We start from the raw sequence: 13,411 nt of genomic DNA on the forward strand, positions 1-13,411 counted from the left end.
CTATTTGAGTGTTATTGTAGGTCAAGTTGTTACATCCACATAAAAACAGGGCAGTGTTTGATGTAAGAAACGCTCGAAAGATAAGACGTTGAGCTCAATTACAAATATTTTGATTACATCTAATCAAACCTGTCTGAGGTCAGGCGTTTTCCAGCATGTTTTGTAACATTTGAAGCATACTTTTAGGCGTAACTCTTTTAAAACTCTTTATACGTTTAAAAAATGTCACGACTAATTACGGCAATGATTAATAAAAGCTTGAATATTGGTAAAGAAGCACATAAATTTTTCTTTTATCAACTCAAATAATTTAAAAAATGTTAATTTTAGTGAAAAGCTAACCATCAACATCATTGATAACTCACATAAAATGAACTGTTTTCTATTCTGACCCGTTCAGTTGATATTATTGATTAATGACCCAATATCCTATAAATAACCCAAAGGCAATCTTTACATCCCTTTGAGCCTGTCAACAAAGCATACGGATACGAGCCAACCGACTATTCACATGCAATCTCATCCCCTTTAACCCAAATGGGAACAATGGTACATCGTATGCTTTCGCCCCTCGCTATCAAAAGCCACACACACACACAGCGAGCATGCAACGAAATCGATCGACACTTTCATTAGCAGCTCATTGTTTCGACCTGGCGGCTTCTTCCCCAAAACCATACCCTATTAGACACAATTAAAGTCAACTGTCATCTATGGGGACCGGTACCAAGAAAGCTTCTCATACATACACGCTCTCTCGCCCAGGCGGTTCGCTAGCCTAGTTGACTTCCCGTTCGGCTGGTGTAATTGAACCGTTCGATCCGTCTGGATCGTTTCATTCAGCGCGGGTGTACGATAGGAACACTTTCTACACATACTGTACATACTTCCCGTGCTCTCGTAAGATAGCACTCCATTGATGAAGGCCCTAGGTCCCTTTTCGCTCCCTACAATGGGAGCTGTGTTTCCTCCATTGACGTAGCGGGAACGACGTACGATCGCCGACTGACAGTAAAACCGCAACAGTCAAAACTCTCATGCATGCATTCATTTCGCCCTACGGGCAATGGGGAAAGCAAACCGAGTGTAAGGAAGGGATTAGAACACACACACACACTCGCACGCTCCTCGGTGGCATTGTCAGGAGATGGCGCTATTGTGGCGTACTCTCGCTTTCAAGGGTTCACTGTCGCTTCGATTGGCCGTAGGCTGTGTGGTATGCTGTTTGGCTGCGTTCGCTTCTGGTTCGAGTTCCCAGGAAAGCTGAGAAGCGCAATTGGCTGGTAAAGAAGGTAAGAAGCTGAAGAGGGGAGCACTGGAAACGAACACACATTCTTCCATCCAGCTCTCATTCGTAGCCGTTGGGGGCTTTTAAAAGGAAAAGGCTCTTGCGTCTTTCTGTCGCAGTCGCAGGCGTGCTTTCTTCCGTTCCATTCGCAGTCTCACCATGATGATGACAGCTTCCGCTCGACCGCACGTAATAAACGCCACACATAATTGATTCTTTCCATGCCTGAATGTGGGTGTGTGGTGAGATCTGTCAACTGTCGCTTGCTTTGCAAGTGGCACACACACTTAAACGCTTGTAAAACGTTCGAAAAACGATGGCATAATGTTAGTGGAACAGCGTATGATAGAGTGTTGTTTCCCTTGGGGCAGTAAAAGCATTCCAGCTACGGTTAAATGCGTATTTCACCCAACGCCTCACCACGGGAAAAGGTGATTCAGGCCGTTCAGGCCGTTCATTCGGTTTCGGCTAACTTTTCCAATTTAAAACTCTGCCGTACTCTGGTTGCTGGTGTTGTTTGCCGGAATGCTTTATCCGCCCGTGGCCACTGTTGGACCGGTTGGTGTGTGTGTGGGAACCGGCCGCTTACCACACAATCCGCACACAACCACACCCACCACAGGGAACAGTCACTTGGGGTCGGTGAAGTGAAGCGGAAGTGGCTGCTCTTAGTTTGTTTGGTGGAATATGGTCGTTTTACGTTGGCCGTTCTACCATGGTGGCTTTCTCTTGCGTTACCTGCGTTCGTCGACGCAGACAGCTGGCAAGGGTTCCCAGGTGCTGCTGCTGGGGGGTGGAATGGCCATTTCCTGCCCCGCGTCACAGTCACGCGTTGAGAGCGGACATTAAAGAAGCTTTTGTCCTAATGTCCCTTCGCCCGTGCTTTAAAATAACGATACGCCATCGGCTGCTCACATTATTTACAGCCCGCTGATGGCTTTGTCATTTTGAAAGATCTGCCTGAAAGACGCTAGACGTTGTCACTCATCGTTCCTTTCACGTCTCCACGTCAATGGGCTTTAAAAGCTACAATAAGGATGGATACAATTTTGCCCTAAAAACGGGACGATCTCGCTACAAAATAAGGCCGGATAAGCGACGCGTTAATGGGCAGCGTCCAGCGACTTAAACCGACCGAAAAAAAGAATAGAAAAATTGGAGAGAAAAAACATAAAGATGGACGATAGAAAATCGGAGGGATAAAAATTTCATTTCTCTCTTGGTCCACACCAAACACACACACACACACACACACACACACACACACACACAATTGGTCCCTTGGGGGGAGATTTTTTCTCCATTCGCTTCCTCCCGGTTTGTTGCCGAGTGCCTTTACGGTGCCGTTTGCGTGAGCTTTATTGTGGTCAGTGTGAGGGCGAAGGATGAGGGATTTTTTTTTGCCCATCCTCTCAAGTGGTTTGAGGTGAAAAAGTTTACAGCATAACAACAAACAGGCTTAGATGTATCAGCGCAAAAAAAAGAAAAGAAGAAACCTTGCCATCGGTCGGATTTTGTGCCCGTGTTTGCCTCCCATCCCTTCCGTGTTCGATGAGATATTTCGAGCCACCGACCGCGAGGGCTTTTTTCGAAGAATGATAAAGGTGGATGTAAAGCATCACAAAAAAATGAGAGGAAAAAACGAAGAGCTTTCACCGAAAGTACAGAAATCATTCTCGTCCATTGCCCCTACGGGATAGCGAGGATGAGAGCTGGATGGTAATGGATGGAAAGGAAACAATCTCGCTGTGTTGTTGCCTTTTTCCTCGTTTTTTTCTCGTTCAGCCAGGGGCCAGGCGTTCGGTGTGTGTGTATGTGTGTGTATAATTGGGAGCTACTTTACCACGGGCCTTGACCACTCATTCATCTTTTGTGGGGTCGTTCGGGAGTGGTGAAATGGATTATTGGCCATTTCCTAGCGTGAGCAACGGCCGTGTTAAAGCACCGGCAACACGCAAACTAGCTGGGCAGGAGGGAAGCTTTTGCCAATTTAATGTTTTTTGAGGTACGGAGAGAGGTTTTGGGAAGTGAGGATCATTACTCTACAGACAGCGAACGCCCTCCTTTGTACACACATTAATCACATTGCGGGATGTGATTGTCACGATGAAACTATTCACAAACAGACTCTGAAGTGTCCCATAAAAACAGGCGATCGTTTTGTACGCTTTGGAAGTGTTGAAACAATAATTCGCTTTGCAGAACACTACAAACGCAACTTTTACAACCCAAAAAAGCTCCCCTTTAGTGGGAAACGGGCAATTTGAGCAAAAGTTTTTCGTGAACTTGAAGCATCCACAGCACAACCAGCAGCAGTTCAAAACCATTTTGTCCCAATTTGATGGGTCAGTGGAGCGTAAAATAAATTTTTCATACAGTCCACACAGTCCACCGAGTCGATGGGTAAAGGACGGAATAGCTTCCTGGTTCATCTTGGAGCGTATAAATCCAGTCCAATAAAGAATACCACAATCAGTCTTGTTTGTCGTAATGGAAACCTACGGGTAAGGAAAAGTAATATTGGACAGAACTTCCCCATTCCCGCCCAAGAATGGCCACAGGTTGGGTCGTGATGGGCTATGTAAAAGATACTCGTAACATTCCGAACTTTTACCACGGTGCACTGGTGCTCTGTCCCGGTGTTGGAGCAGGTTGAGGTGTGGCTATCGGGGCTATTTATTTGTCTATAAATTAAGCCGAGTAGGTATTTTCCTCGGTTCGGAGTGAGGTTTGAGGTTGGACGGTGGGGCAAGACTCACAGTTTTGTACGCCTCCGGCCGCAAGGATATACGATACCGGGTCCGTCATGATCATCTGCTCGTTAGAATTGAAGTGATGCTGGACACTGCGGTCGACCATGACGGAACCATGCTGGTGGGGCTTGTTGGAATATGTATAAATAGAATAATGTAACAATTTTTCAACCACCTCTACTACTCAGCCCGGACGCTCCTTCAAGCTCCAACTTCAATCTGACCCAACTGTTCAACGCTGGAGGATAGTGTGTTACCTTCACTGATACCGTGCGATTGTGTGATCAGAAGCCTACAGATGGACTCGGCAAAAGCTCTTCGCAGAGGACAGGATCTTGTTTTTTCGCACTTACTTCCTCCAGCTGATCCACTGGTGGTGTCCGGGGCTCATAAATTCATGTGCCGAGGGCAAGGTTTGCCCGTAGCAGGAAGCATTTACGAGGCAATAAATGTTTGTATCTTGGCATCGGTACGTGAAGCTTAATATATTATCAACGGATCCTGGTGTTGAAGTAGGACTGCAGGCCTGTAACAAAACCACGTACCGGTAGCACCGTGGAAGGTGGAAATTTTTATACTGATTGAGAGAGCTTTTGGGCGAAAATTCCCTCAATAAATGCGGCTCCACATGGTCACGGAGCGTGCACACTTCCTGCCAGGTTGACACATTGCAGTGCTTTGTGTGGGGGACTTGAGACAAGTGTTGCTTGTCAGGAGGCTTTGCTTGGGCTCAATGTCATTAGGTTTAGTGATGAGATGCAATAAAAAAAAAACGAAACCAACCTTGCAGGGAAAGGAAGATACCGAAGGGGGAAAAAAGCCACACGGACACCGTAAAACATCCGGCCAACAATATCCATTCAATTTGCCATTCATTTTCCCACAAGTTGCTCAAGATGAGGAGCTTTCTGTTTGAGGCCAAAAACCACACCGAGTATGATAGCATTTTAATGGGATACGAAACCTCAGGAGGAAACCTGCTTGCCGAGCATCCTTTCCCGATTGGATTGGAGCACACCGAAACCGCATGTTTCTGAGACCATTCTTCGCACTAAACGAGGAGGTTCGAACTGCTGGAAGGAATCTTCTTCGCTTGGCTTTGAAGGTATAAAAGCACAATAAAGAGAGGGTGAGTGAAGGCAAAGGTTACAGAATCGGTTCATAAATTTAATTTTGATTACAATATTAATTAACACATTCCAGCGTGGCTCGGGTAGATTGTAGCCCCGTTGTACGTCACCAAGTCGTTGCCATTGGTTACCGTGTTTCGATAGCGTACCTTCATTTCGTACCCATTAATGGGCACACAAGGCACAAGGCGGCATTCCTATCAAAGCACGACGGGTGGATGATGCTGAGTGGTTCGCTGCACAGCCATAGCGCTGCACACAGCGGGCGTAAGGCGATGAGGGTGTTAATGATAATTTTCAATTTTCCACCCGAGGGAAGCTTAACTAAGACGAGCCTCTATCCCAACCGTCCGTCCGTTCGTCGGTCCGTCCGTTTGCCACTCGGTGCTTTCCACTCGAACGATGATGTTAACATTTCGGGAAAGGAAAAACTTTAATGAGATCTACGCTGTGCGGCGAAAGTTTCTTGTCCGTGAGTGGTGCTTTTGGTAGAGGGAGGGAGAATTGAAGGACTTTTCTTTCCACTGCTGTAAAATTCTTTCATTGAAACAAAATTCCATCACCGTTGTGTGTGTGTGGATGTTTGTTGAGGGGGAGGGTAGAAGTTTGGAACGGACTCGATCGATTACCTTCGCAATGGTTAAAGTTCGCATCGAACTGAATCCCGATAAGTGGATAAGAAGTAATGCGCTGCGCTGAATGGCGGTTGCGCTTGGCAGGGCTCCTGGCGTTACGGGCAGGGGTGTACAACCATCGTTCTATTTTGGGATATTTTTGTGTTTTCGGATTAAAGAAGATAAATCGACTGATGTACTTTTTATGAAAATTGAATTCGAATTGAATTTTGAGTTTTTATTCCGTTCCTATTGATTATGATAGATTTTTAAATTTTCAAAAGTATTATTTTACTTAAGAAACCCATTAAATCACTATCACTTAATACTATAGTTTATTAGAAGATTAAAGATCTTAAATTTTGGAGAGTGATGTCCCCAAAAAGCTTATATATTTAAAAAAAATCCTTCATGATCTTTACAAAACACCGAGTTGTTCACCCCTGATTCAGTTGATTATATTTTACAGCATTTTATTGCCACAACTCCACCAACTTGTGCGTTGTAAATTGTCTGTGATTATAGAAATGGCAAACTGAAATACGGGAGAAAAATAAAAATCAGCACGAACGAACCCCGGTACCGGTAAGGTGACAGAAAGTTGGGCACGTTCTGTCGTGGGCAGAGTTTGGCCGTGGAAGAAATATTGCAAAGTTGTCATAACTTTCCGCGACGAGTTACTCCACGGGACTAAGCTAAATCGGAGGACAAATTGAGAAATCGACTCGTTTGGGGTTGTAAAAATGAGTACGGCAATGGGGAAGAGCACGACCCCACCCCCCGATTGAAGACGCCGTAAACATACATAATTTAAACCCATGTCCATTATGAGCTCGGCATCGCTGGAATATACCACAAGGGTAGAAGACACGGAGGGGAACCATTGACGCTCATTTCCCGGTGGCATAATTTTAGTCTTCCGTTGGCGCTGCACGTCCCGGCTTCCGGTCTTATGGGATATGGGCTACCTTACAAGACCGGCGGTTCGAACCTTATGCAAGGAAATGCCTTCTACGCCCTTAAAGTTTGTAGTCTCTCCGGAGAGTTTGTCGGACCACCACATCCACACCCGGAACTGGCTAACCTGGTGTAGCGAGTGCCGTACCGTATGCTTTACAGTCGGGATTGCTTTTACCTGTCCCGAGTGGTGGCAGTAGTGATGGTGGTTGGTGGTGAAAGCACACTACCGACCGTGCTGAATAACAAATTATTTGGATGCTTTGCCGTGCAGGGTTGGAATTTTGGTTTCGCAACTCCCCAGACGATAGACGATCCCACGGTGGAATTATGCATGGCCATTGGGGCGGTTTCGGGAGCTTTTACAGGATTAGTCGTGTAATTAGAAGTAGCAAAGCATCCTTACTGAACGAGGGGACGGAAGGAGGATTGCCGATGGTCAATGGGTCGGAAGTCAGGAAGACGCCGGTGTGTCCTGCCCAACTAAAAGAAGGCAGGAAACACTGGATAGTAGACGTGCAGGTAGAAAGTTTGCTCCTCCGGGAGCGAAAAAGAGAGAGAGCGAGCGAAAGAATGTTTGAAAGGAAATAGTTTGCTTACGGAATCGAAAGCCAGCAAAGTAGGCGACGATGTGCTGCAGGGGAAAAGGGAAGGACTTTTTATTTGAGTGCCAAGTAGACTAGGGAGTTCGTGCTTTGCCCTTGATATGGGTAAGCTTACTTTGTTTTAGTGTTTTAGTGCTTTTTATCCCTTTTGGCTTCCGCGTACAATGCCAATGAGGATGTTAAAGTTGTGCTTTTAAAAAGGGTCTAACCTACCCGATAAAGATTATGTCGTTTTCTAAACCCATGTAAACATTAAATTCGTTTGTACGCTGTTGTGCAATTGCTTTGTAAATGTCGGCAAAGGGCAAAGAAACAGTTGCACCATCGTCGTTTTCAATGCAACCGACAAATCAATGCCTACTTCAATCGTTTCCACATTGACACAGATCGGCACAGATCTCTTGCAAGCTGAATGCATCGGTGGAGGTATTGCATCACACAGCTGAAGCCCCTTTGCCCGGAACCACCAATCTTCCGCGTTTACATTTACATTCACTGGCGGGAATAATTAACCGGATCGGCACACGAACGACGCTGGGGTGCGGCTCACTTTTATCTCCCATAATGCACCACTGCACGATGATTAATTTATCATCCGTTTTTCCGCTCACTGTCGGGCGGGTTCGCTTTGATGGCAATGTGGTGTGCATGGGGCACGTGTTATGGCCGCCGTGTGTAAGCCGTCGGTTACGGATGTAGTATTTTTAGAAGGTGCCTCCAGTGTTACACAGGTTTGCAATCCGGTTGGGGCGTTATTGAATCGGTTGTTGTTTTTATACGACCCGGCACACAAACTCTCCTCCCCTCCTCCCCTCCCTATCCGAATAGTTACATCCGTGTGTTCAAAGTGAAATTATTACAACGGGGCCCGTGTGTTATGCCCGTGTGATGTGTTGTGTGTTTTTTGAAGATGGAATAATTTAGTATGGGTTTTGTTTTTATTTTTAAATCTTTTATGAGCTCGTGGTTAAGATGCAGGCGTGTGTATTTTGAGGAAGAAAAACATTTTCGGATATTAAAAATGATGTGATGAAACATAAACACGAAATGGAGGGTGAAACATCAACCAACCAGCTACCAGTTGGTCGATTGTCGAGCAAAAGTGTCAAAAGTCAGCTTGAATTATGACAGCTCGTGTTTCCGGCAGTGTAAACTGTCAAGATACAATTCAACCCGGAAGCGGTGGGCCGTGTCAGTGACCCTTGGTGGTGTTGGGCTGGCAGGGTTATCTTGCTTTTTGCAACTTTCTGGAAACACTTTTCGGTAAGTAGTACTGCCCGTGAATGACCCAACCCGAACCGGGCAAAAAAGAAAAGGGAGACCACAATTCTCGAGCCATTTTTTGTGAGCCCCCCCACCGCTTTACAAAGCAACCGCGCGATAAGTCGGTTGCTGTGGATTCGGAAGAATTGCGGCAGCAGCTTGTGCAAGTGGCCCCAGCCGGGACCGGGCTAATGATGAAGGTGGCGGCAGTGGAGCGTTGTTTTAGCTAACGTCACTCACCGGAGCAATTTGTGGCTTTCGCAGATAAACGGCCGCAAGTTGGGTGTCGTCTTGGAAAAATGATTCGTTTGCTCTTGCGGTACTTGCGGATGCGGAAGGAAGGGATGGGATGGGTGTGAGTGGGTGGGGGGCCCCATAGCCATAGGAACAAGATAATCTGGTTGTTTTCCAACACGGCGTTAAAGCGCCATCATCATCATCATCATCCTATTTCCCATGGTCGTGCGCTGATTGGCCATTAAACTTGGCCCACCCGAAAACTCTCGGAAACCACAAGCGGCTGACGAGTCCTCTGTGTGTGTGTGTGCTCCAAGTTTGATAAAATTGTTGGCAGGCATCCCTGGGAAGAGCAGAGGCCATACGAAAGCGCTTTAAAGTTTCTGTTAATTATATCGTCGTGCAAAGGCGTGATAAAACTTTGCCGCAAACGTGTACAGTAAGTCATTAAACTTTTGCTACATTTTTGTGGTGGAGGTGTTTGGAGGTGCAATTTTAATAATTTTAATAACATTTGCCCTTCGGGGAGGAGCTTCTAACTAGAATAAACAGCGCAAAATTTGGTTTGTTTTCCAATTGGTTTATGAGGAGTAAAGCAGTGCGTCGTTTTGATCTGTTAATTTGACTGACAAATTGATCCAAATTAAAGCTGTTTTTAGTGAGGTATCCGCTGCACGTAGCTGCTGAAATGTGTGCTGTAAAAAGCGCATGAAACAATCATAATAACCGAATCACACACATTGTGAGCTTTTTCCTAAGCTTCCTAAGCCCCACAAAAAAAGTCAATGCCCGCAGCTACAGCCTTAAAGTAATCGCGAGACTGTACTTTTTGTTTCTGGGGAGCGCATTTGTATCAGCTGGCGCTTGCAAACAATATATCAAACAAATGTTGCACTCTCCAGCAAGAAGCCAGCTGACAAAACGGCCGGGAAATGACGTCGGGAATGATGGGTTGTGGGAATGGGCAGCCGTAAGACAAAAAAACAGTTAGCAAAACAAAAGCGAGCGCAGAAATGTAGGAAAAACACATTCACTCGCAACAAAAGCATCGCTAACGAGTGGCAAAACGGCAGAAAAGTGTTGCCGCTCGATCCTCGTCCCCGGCCCTTTTTGCACATTATTTAGCCATTGTTGTTTAGGTAGGAGGGCCTGTACGTTTACTGGGGAGAACGGGTAAAGCGGGAATGAGGGAACGTAGTGCGTACCCCAGGTCCCTATTGTTCTAATTGTTGTTTGTTGTTTACGCTTAGTTTTTTCGCCTCTTTCTCGCTCATAATGTGTTTCACTTTTTCTTTCTTCCATTTCAGCTCATCTTAACACACACTCTGGCGGTCCGGCGGGAATGCTGTTGGTTGGGATTTGGATGGATGCGATGTGCTGGACATTTTAGTGGCATTTCAAACACACACACACGCAATCAAACATTCGTTTAGAGGGAAAAGAAGTTGTGATGTGATTCGTATCAAAATTGTAGCAAAAGCGGGAAATTCGTCAACGCTGCTCTTGACGCTGTGACGAGAAATTCATTATCACGGTGAGGAAAAATGAATATCCAACGAACGAGTGTGTGTGTGCGTGTGTCTATCCTTTACTTCTACAAGACGATAACGAAAAGGTGTAGCAAAGAAAGGGACATAAGCAAGTATTCCACAGAAAAAGCAGCAAGAAAGAGAAGGCAACGTTGAAAATGAGTTTATGATTGAATAATGGGCCAACCAACCGGGGCCGAGGCCAGCGTCTCGGACAGCGTGTGCGGGCTGTTGAAAGTTGAAAGGAATGTTTCTAAATTTTTGACCAAATTGGATTTCCTCGGGCAGCAAACCAGGCGGCAAAGAAACATTTTTTGGAGTGTTTTTTTAAACCAACCAATGGGCAAATGGGACGAGAGAGAGAGAAAAAAGGATGATCTTTCTGGTTGGATGTAAGGAATGGTAGCACAAACACAAACCTCTCCCCCGACAACTGCAACTGACCGTTGCGCGTCGTCTACATCAAAGAAGAAGTAACGAATTTAAGAGAGCTTTGGGCAATTTCATTGCTTGCGTTGATTAATTTAAGCAAGCGCTTTTTGTGTAGCTAAGAATTGGGCGAGGTTGGAAGGAAGAAAAAAGCTCGCCATAATAAGGTTTATCAACATCGTTACGGAAATCGTAAAGGAATCAAAAGAATAGTTGACGTTTTGTAGCTGTTTCCTTTCACCTTTCTAATCAATTGATATGAGACATTGAAGAATTATAGACGATTTTGTGTTCTAAAGTGTTTTACTTAGAATAACATTTTTACCACCCCAAATGTTATTCTAAGTAGAACACTTTAGAACAAATAAGAAAAAAAAACTTTAAATAATTGGCTGTGATAAAGCGCCTTAATTTGCAACATTTTGTGACAAGCCCCATATTTCCTTTGAAGCTTGTTATTTCAATAATGCCTTTAGATTGCAAGCTGTCATACCAATATTTGTATTCTTTTTTGTCACTGATAACAGTTGCCCTACGACCCTTAGAAAATCCTTAGAAAAATGAAAAAGCCTAAACATCAAGGCCTCAGGGAATAAAAAAGCTTCCACATTCAGCCACAGACATGTAGCCCTTAAAACCGGTTTTTTAATCTCCCGTGGGGGTGAGAAGATTACCCCAATCAGCTTACGATCACTTGCCGCGGTTTGTGCCCAGCCCAGTCAGTAAGCCGTTGCTCAAGGTTAAGGTTCGTGTTGGTGAAATAAATTTCACATTGAGCTTCGCTGATGTTGAGCTGACTTGGGTTGCTGATACTTCTTTCCCGCGAATCTGCATATTATCCCCTGTTCAAATCGTGTGTTCTGTGTCTTGTAAGCAGCAATGAAAGCATATTTGGTTTGGGTCTACCTTTCTAATCCACACGTGCACTGCACGCTCCGGTGACAGAAGGTTACGCAAAGAACGTCGCCGGGTGAAGCGCAAAAGTCGTCACGCCGTCGCTCGCATATCGTTACAGGTAGACAGACACCGGCCGCACTCGTAGAAAGTGAGATCCGTTTGGACACGTACCAAAAAGTGTGTAGTGTATGTGTGTTTGTGGAGTGTTTTGTACATGTGTTTGTGTGTGTGTGTAAGTACGTGAGGGTTGCAGCTTAAATCCGAACCGTGTGAGGAAGGAAAAAGGAGGGCGAATAACGGCGCGCTGTCAGCCACTGGACGAGTGGATGCTGTTTTTCGTGTGCTGAAAGCGTTTCACAGCAGGCGGCACTACTGGAGGCGATACGGCGCCAGTCACGGTCCATAGCGGCACGCCGTGGACGTAAGGTTAAGGTAAGTGGCGACGATACTACGGGCGCAAAGCTCCCGTTTGACACCTTTGCCGGGGAAGCGGGGAGTGCGATATGAGTGCTGTTGAGCTGGCGAGAAGAAGCGAAACCACCAACCGACACGGAGTGGGTGGATTTCCAAGCAGTAATTCAATTGTTAACAGACGCTCGAGGGATGTCCATCGTGCTTGTCGGAGCACCTGTCGGAGTACCCACACAACACACGGAGCACAGGAACACACCGAATGAGCTGAACACATTATTGCAGCTAAGCAGGCTGTGCACACTCCTGTATACGGGAGCCCATGGTAGCTATGGTTGTGGTGTTTTGTCCCGCAGGACACCCGTTGTTGCCCGGTGGGGCATTTCACAGCTTGCCGGGTTGTTGCAGCACTGTTTGTAGTCGAATAATGGGCCACACCGTTCTGCACAAATGGACGATACAGAAACAGTCCCTCTTCAGGGATGGCACAGGGACCACTACAGAGGCTGCTTCCTTTCCTAGTGATTGAAATTGTACTGCGAGCTGTGTTGGGTACATGGGTAAGCGCACACAAAAGCTGCATCGGAACACACAGGAAGGGATCAATTTTGACAGGTTGAGAACGCTCCAAGGGAAATGTCAATCCACTTCCATGCGAAGAATAAGCTAGCGGTGGACTCGTTCACACCTGCAATGTATCTTCTTTCTCTCGCCTCCGGGCAGTGTGTGTTTGTGGGCTGCTGTGTAGCCCTACCATATTCTCACCTTCCAGTGTGAGCCCTGTGGCAATGTTTAAGTGTTTAAACTCGAATAATACCTGCCAGCTTTGGGCATTGTCCGCACACTCACATCTGGGGATGCACACACCGTGCAATATATTCGGTAACAACACGTACTAAACAACCTGAAGCACAGCCCGTACGGTGGAGCTGGAAGCAGCATTGCGTTGCAACATACTGGGCAACTTGAACCTTGCGAATACGGTGCCTGGCTTGAGACGGATGAGAGTTTACGTAATGAATTGCATTTCGAGCAGCGTAGTACCACTTGCAATGGGGGGAGTGAGTGCACAGTTTCTCGAAAAGATGCTGCTGATGGGGTTGATAATATGAAGCAGCAGCGTATCCTTTTGGTGGTAGCGCTTTTGGAGCTTTTTCGCTCGCTTTCAGCGAAGTGTGCTCGAGTTACGAAGTTCGTTTAGAAAGGGGTCTGTGTGTGTGTGAGTGTGTGTTTTTGTAGGAGATGGTGTTTGGGGGAAGCTTTATGCTCGACCAACTTCTTCGCTGTGGCCGGTGCTG

The 13,411-nt window shown here is 46.0% G+C and overlaps 1 protein-coding gene across 8 annotated transcripts in view; it reads left to right on the plus strand.

Annotated features, from left to right (window-relative positions):
- Window positions 1–13,411, plus strand: part of LOC120904801 (transient receptor potential-gamma protein) — a 75,985-nt gene that overhangs the window by 23,276 nt on the left and 39,298 nt on the right. For 6 of the 8 annotated variants that reach the window (XM_040315157.1, XM_040315155.1, XM_040315164.1 and 3 more), the window contains exon 2: window positions 11,821–12,134. The gene's annotated coding sequence lies outside the window, so the exon portion shown is untranslated. Of the gene's footprint in view, window positions 1–8,119; window positions 8,271–10,154; window positions 10,382–11,820; window positions 12,135–13,411 lie in introns of those variants that run through there. The other 2 variants (XM_040315160.1, XM_040315162.1) reach the window with 2 other exon arrangements.

The sequence above is a fragment of the Anopheles arabiensis genome, chromosome 3 (assembly GCF_016920715.1).
Source record: "Anopheles arabiensis isolate DONGOLA chromosome 3, AaraD3, whole genome shotgun sequence".
Classification (NCBI taxonomy): Eukaryota; Metazoa; Arthropoda; class Insecta; order Diptera; family Culicidae; genus Anopheles; species Anopheles arabiensis.